At 44.7% G+C, this 7,416-nt stretch overlaps 1 pseudogene; it reads right to left on the bottom strand.

The window, feature by feature from the left end:
• Positions 1 to 544: 544 nt before the first annotated feature.
• On the bottom strand, positions 545 to 663 carry LOC134946220 (5S ribosomal RNA; annotated as a pseudogene).
• Between the last annotated feature and the right edge of the window lie 6,753 nt (positions 664 to 7,416).

Below are 7,416 nucleotides of genomic sequence, written 5' to 3'. Positions count from 1 at the left end.
ACTCTTATGTAAGTAATTGATAGACAGTAAAATTTTACTTTTATTAAGAATCGTATAAAATTTAGTGTGACAAACAAAGTATAATATTATAGATGAACTAATAAACAGTAAATACTGCCAAAGTGAAAAATTATTTTGTACAGTGACAGGAGTAGCAAAGCATATGTCTACTGTTAGTAGGTAGATGGCTTGTTTTCTCCTAAAATGGTGTCCCGTATGATAGTCTTAGCACCAATAACGTGAATGATCTGTTGCCTAATTTGGTGTTGATCCACCTTCTGTTTAAACGTCTAACAGTGGTGTTACCATAGGCATTTTAATTCAGCAGTTTAAACAAGAGCGTATAATCTGCTAGGTAAGTATGGTAAAGGATTGTTTCTAAATTCAAGCTGTTGATTGGACATTTAAGGTACGATATAGGATGTTGTGTCACCGAAAAAAATTGCTTGCATGCTCACCTGTTGAATCTTATTGGTAAAAATAAGTGTGAGAAGAAGAAGAAAGGGAGGAATAGGGAATTATTCCTTCTGCTTTCCTTCAAGAAAGTTTACTGCACCTGGTATTCCTTGGCAGTCTCCCAAACAAGTACTAACTAGGCCTACCAGAGCTTCTCTTCCAAGATCGAACGAGATTAGGCGTCTCCTGTGGAGTTTGGCAGTAAACAGCTGGATGAGAGAGTACTCATTCCTGATAAATAGAGATGTGCTTCTGCTGTCCTGAAATGAAACTCCGCAGAGAAAGGTCTCTAGCTAAGTAGAGACCAGGGCTGGATGAGAGAGCACATTAGCACAGGTGTGCGCGAGTATAGGGAAAGAAGATAATAGCAATAAATTCCTATATGGCATAAATTGGGTATGTAAGAAAGTGTTAGAAAGGAAACTGTTAGTTACAAATGATTGTTTTATTGTTAAAAATGCACATATTTCCGAAAAACACCTGTCAGAAGAACCAAATATGGTGGGATTCTACAAGTGTACAGGATCTACAGGTATGTAGATCATAAGGAACATACAATTTGTTAGACATCAATCTTTGAGAGCATGAAATAGTAACCAGGATTATCTTGTAATAAAAGATTATATACAAAAGCCGGATACTCTTGATTCAAATTAATGAAACAAAGAGGAATAGCAATTACTCCTGAGTGGAGAGCATGCAGTGGTTAAACATCAACCTAGAGGTATATGCAAAAAGGTCACAAAATTGACCATATAATACACTGAAACCTGTATTCAAGTCAAAATATTGCTCTTAAAGCTAGTGAAGTTGCATACAGTTTATAGAGAAACACATGTGTATCACTGTCTGTCCTAAATGCAAATCAACAATTGAACCACAATATAGACATGAAGTATGGAAAGCAGAAGGAATAATTCCCTATTCCCCCCTTTCTTCTTCTTCTCACACTTAGTTTTACCAATAAGATTCAACAGGTGAACATGCAAGCAATTTTTTTTCGGTGACACAACATCCTATTTCGTACCTTCACTGTCCAATCAACAGCTTGAATTTAGAAACAATCCTTTACCATACTTACCTAGCAGATTATACACTCTTGTTTAAACTGCTGAATTAAAATGCCTATGGTGACATCACTGTTAGATATTTAAACAGAAGGTGGATCAACACCAAATTAGGCAACAGATCATTCACGTTATTGGTGCTAAGACTATTATACGGGACACCATTTTAGGAGATAACAAGCCATCTACCTACTCACAATAGACATATGCTTTGCTACTCCTGTCACTGTACAAAATAATTTTTCACCTTGGCAGTATTTACTGTTTATTAGTTCATCTATAATATTATACTTTGTTTGTCACACTATATTTTATACGATTCTTAATAAAAGTTAAATTTTACTGTCTATCAATTATTTACTTAAGAGTGCCCCAACACAGAGTCTTTCTTTTTTCTCTTTTTTCATTTTCTGATATTGAGACTGTACACAGACGTCAGAAAAAGTGTCCTCAGTGTCCTACAAAATGCAGTTGTACCCACTGTCCACTTAACCATGGACATGTGGACAAGTGGAACAGGGCAGACTAAGGACTATATGACTGTGACAGCCCACTGGGCAGATGTATGGCCTCCAGCAGCAACAACAGCAGCGGCACCAGTAGCAGCATCTCGCAAAAGCCAACTCGTTCCTAGGCAGGCTATGCTATGTATCACCGCTTTCCATAAGAGGCACACCGCTGAGAACCACTTATGGAAACTAAGGGACATCAGCGCAAAATGGCATACCCCAATTAGACTCTCCTGGGGATTTGTGATATCGGACAACGCCACCAATATTGTGCGTGCATTACATCTGGGAAAATTCCAGCACATCCCATGTTTTGCACATACTTTACAATTAATTTAAAATGACAGGGGTGTGCAGGAGATGCTGTCGGTGGCCCGAAAAATTGTGGGCCACTTTCGACATTCAGTTGCCGCATGCCAAAGACTGGAGTGCTAGCAAACACTCCTGAACCTGCCCTGTCATCACCTGAAGTAAGAGGTGGTAACGAGGTGGAATTCATCACTCTATATGCTTCAGAGGATGGAGGAGCAGCAAAAGGCCATTCAAGCCTATACATCCACCTACTACATAGGCAAAGGAGGGGTAATGCACCTGACTCAAATGCAGTGGAGAATTATTTCCGTCTTGTGCAAGGTTCTCCAAACCTTCGAACTTGCCACATGTGAAGTCAGGTCAGACACTGCCAGCTTGAGTCAGGTCATTCCCCTCATCAGGCTTTTGCAGAAGCAGCTGGATAAATTGAAGAAGGAACTAAGACGGAGCGATTCCGCAAAGTATGTGGGACTTGTGGGTGGAGCCCTTCATTCGCTTTGCCAGGATTAAAGGGTGGTCAATCTGTTGAAATCAGAGCACTACATTTTGGCCACCGTGCTCGATCCTAGTTTAAAGCCTACGCTGTATCTCTCTTTCCAGCAGACACGAGTGTGCAGAGGTGCAAAGACCTGCTGGTTAGTAAATTGTCAACTCAAGCGGAACGTGACCCGTCAACAGCTCCTCCTTCAATTTCTCCCGCCACTGGGGCTGCAAGGAAAAGGATAACATTTCCTAGCCCACCCATTGGCGGTGATGCAGGACAGTCAGGAGCGAGTGCTGGCATCTGGTCCGGACTGAAGGACCTGCCAACGATTACTGACATGTCTACTGTCACTGCATATGATACTGTCACCATTGAAAGAATGGCGGAGGATTATATGAGTGACAGCATCAAAGTAGGCATGTCAAACAGTCCGTACGTATACTGGCAGGAAAAAGAGGCAATTTGGAGGCCCTTGCACAAACTGGCTTTATTTTACCTAAGTTGCCCCCCTCCAGTGTGTACTACGAAAGAGTGTTTAGTGCAGCCGGTAACCTTGTCAGCGATCGGCATAGGAGGTTACTTCCACAAAATGTGGAGAAGATGTTCATCAAAATGAATTATAAGGTCTTCCGGCAAGACCTGTACAAGCAATTGTCTCCAGAAAGTACACAGGAACCTGTGATGGTGGATTCCAGTGTGGACGAATTAATACTCAGTGAGGAGGACGTACACGGTGAAAGGGGTGAGGAATCGGAGGATGATGATGAGGTGGACATCTTGCCTCTGTAGAGCCAGTTTGGGCAAGGAGAGATTGATTGCTTCTTTTTTGGTGGGGCCCCAAACCAGTCATTTTAGCCACAGTCTTGCGGCAGACCCTGTCGGTGAAATGATTGGTTTGTTAAAATGTGCATGTCCTGTTTATACAACATAAGGGTGGGTGGGAGGGCCCAAGGACAATTCCATCTTGCACCTCTTTTACTTCTTTGCATCATGTGCTGTTTGGGGACTAGGTTTTTTTTTGTGCCATCCTGTCTATAACTGCAGTGCCACTCCTAGATGGGCCAGGTGTTTGTGCCGCACACTTGTGTCGCTTAGCTTAGTCATACAGCTACCTCATTGCACCTCTTTTTCTTCTTTGCATCATGTGCTGTTTGGGGCCTATTTTTTAAATCTGCCATCCTGTCTGCCACTGCAGTGCCACTTCTAGATGGGCCAGGTGTTTGTGCCGCACACTTGTGTCGCTTATCTTAGTCATACAGCTACCTCATTGCACCTCTTTTTCTTCTTTGCATGATGTGCTGTTTGGAGACTAGTTTTTTTAAGTGCTATCCTGTCTGCAACTGCAGTGCCACTCCTAGATGTGCCAGGTGTATGTGCCGCACACGCTAGGCCGCCGCCCTCTGGAAGTGTATCTTAGCTTAGCAGAATTGCGAACGAAAGATTAGAAGTTCTGCTATTAAATATTTCCCTGCAGTTTCTGAGTAGCTCCAGACCTACTCCTAGATTGCGATCACCTCAGTCCGTTTAGTTCCTGGTTTGACGTCACAAACACACCCTGTGTTCGGCCAGCCACGCCCCCGTTTCTTCAACCACTCCTGCGTTTTTGCCTGACACGCCTGTGTTTTTTAGCACACTCCTGGAAAACGTTCAGTTTCCGCCCAGAAACACCCACTTCCTGTCAATCACTCACCGATCAGCAGAGCGAATGAAAAGCGTTGCGCGGACCTGTGTAAAATTGAATATTTTTGTGTGAAAATACTTAGCGCGTGCGCCCTGCGGCCCATACGCATGCGCAGAATCGCCCATTTTTTGCCTGATCGCTATTCTGCTAAAAACGGCAACGAGCGAACAACTCGGAATGACCACCCTTGCGAGGTGTGAGGTGTTCAGAATAGACTGGAAATAAATGGAAATGAATGTTATTGAGGTTAATAATACCGTATGGTCAACCTTACTCCCAAATTCTGTGATTTTAGCTGTTTTTATGTTTTTTTCAAAAATCATCCAGATCCAAAACCAATGGTTTTGGCAAAACCAATCCAGATCCAAAACACGAGCGTGGAACCAGAACCAAAACAAAAACTCGAAAAGTACCCGCCACACATCTATAATCTAAAGCTCTATAAAAAATTTTTTTTAGCACATTAGATAAATTTGAAGTGATTTAAAAATATCTTCTGTGAGCTTAGCACCTGGCAGGGATCTCACTGTTATCTAATTTGCCTACAGTCAAATGCGATAACATTTAGATAACAATGCAAAAATACAGGGGAGAAAAAGACACAAAATCAATAGTTTATTGCATTTTAATGTAAGCCAGCTCAACATTGATAAACAGGGTCATAGAGAGGTGTGTCTGTGCCAGGTACTTCTGGGAGGTACAGTCGCAAAACAGGGAGGGGGGCGTCTTGCCCCAAATCCAGAGGTGGGCACGATCAGTGTGATCACTCCCCCCTTCCCCAGAGGATCACTCTCCCCCAACATAGCAGATTGTTGCTGCTGCTAAGCTGCAGCAGCCTCCCTTGGCACACTGCAGCTCAGTCAGCACACAGCAAACGCTGATGACAGATAACGTGGAAAGGTGGCTTCAGACCCGGGCCTGCACTAAGGGCCCTCCATTACCCCCGGGCCCGGGTAATTAGTTCCTGCTCCCCCTCCCTCTGCGCTGCAGTGTTGATCCATATTTTGAAAACATCAAATTCAGAGACATGATAGTAAAAGGTGTAAAAAGTCTGAAAATTACAGAACTGTTTTGCAAATAATATATTCCACACTATTTCCTTCTCGAGATATGGTCTCCAGAATTGAGCACAGTATTCTAGATGAGGCCGTGCCAATCACCTATACAGCAGTGGCGCAACTAGAAATTTTTCTCCCCTAAGCCAAAAAATTCTCTGGCGCCCTTTCCCCCCCCCCCCCATAATTGGCAATAGCAAAGGGATGAATTTACCGCAAAAGGGGTGTGGCTTTGTTGGAATGGGTGTGGCTTCACATAAAGGGGCGTGGCATTGCAGGAAAAGACTACCTTATACCCCAGTTTTGCAACCTGCACGCCCAGACGTTGGCCACCACAGGAAAGAAAAATAATCCTGATTCATGCCCCTTACATTATTTGTCATTTTTCCTCCTTATAGTAATGCCCAGTATACATTATGCCACAAACTGCAATGGCCCTTAGACATTATGCCACACACAATAATGCCCATGACACAATATGCACACACCACAATGCCCCCAACACATTATGCCACACACCGTAATGCCTGTGACACATTATGACAGGAATCGCAATGCCCGTTATACATTATGCTACACACTGCCCCTGATACATTATAGCACATACAATGTCTGTGACACATTATGACACACACCGCAATGTCCCCGAGACATTATACCACATACCACAATGCCCGTGATATAGTATACCACACACCGTAATGCCTGACACATTATGACACACACCGCAATGTCCGTGATACATTATGCCACACACTGCAATGACCCTTAGACATTATACCACATACCACAATGCCAGTGATATAGTATACCACACACTGTAATGCCTGTGACACATACCGCAATGCCCGTTATACCCTATGCCACACATCGCAATGCCCGTTATACATTATGCCACACTGCAATGCCCCTGAGACATTATACCACATACCACAATGCCCGTGATATAGTATGCCACACACCGTAATGCCTGTGACACATTATGACACACACCGCAATGTCCGTGATACATTATGCCACACACCGCAATGCCCATTACACATTAAGTCCTACAGTAAGGCTTCTAATTACTTTTAAATTACCTGCTCGTTGCCAGGGGTTTCATGCTCTTGGTTCCATGCACGGTGCCGGGGGTTTTCATGCTCAGGGTGTCATGCTCGTTGCCAGGGGTTTCATGCACTGGGTGTCATGCTCGTTGCCAGGGGTTTCATGCACTGGGTGTCATGCTCGTTGCCAGGGGTTTTCATGCTCAGGGTGCCATGCTCGTTGCCAGGGGTTTCATGCACTGGGTGTCATGCTCGTTGTTTGGGGGTAATGCTTGTTGCTAGGGCTGTGCTACCAGTGCCACATATGCCCCCAGTGCCAGATATTCCCCCACAGTGCCAGGTACACACATGCCCCCAGTGCCAAATATAGCCCCCCCCATGTGCCAGGTACACATATACCCCCCCAGTGCCACATATGCCCCCTCAGTGCCACATATGCCCCCCCAAGTGCAAAATATGCTCCTCCTCCCCCAGTGCCGAATATGCTCCCTCAGTGCCAGTTACACCCCCCCCCCACCGCTCCCCCGCTGTTTTGTGATGGAGTGACATGGAGGGCACAGCGCGTGCCTCTCCTGTGTCCCTCCTGCATCTCCGGTGGGTCTGTTAAATGAAGTGCCGGTTTGTGAGGCAATCAGAGCTCACGAACGGCACTTCATTTAATAGATCCGCCGGAGACGCAGGAGGGACACAGGAGAGGCACGCGCTGTGCCCTCTGTGTCCCTCCTTCACAGCAGCGGAGGGAAGGAGGGAGAGGAGACATCAGATTGACATGCGGATGGCTCGTCCGCATGTCAATCTGTGCTAAA

This window comes from Pseudophryne corroboree, chromosome 7 (assembly GCF_028390025.1).
Source record: "Pseudophryne corroboree isolate aPseCor3 chromosome 7, aPseCor3.hap2, whole genome shotgun sequence".
Lineage (NCBI taxonomy): Eukaryota > Metazoa > Chordata > Amphibia > Anura > Myobatrachidae > Pseudophryne > Pseudophryne corroboree.
Note: the sequence above shows the minus strand (reverse complement) of the source record. Positions and strands in the feature narration are given on the sequence as shown.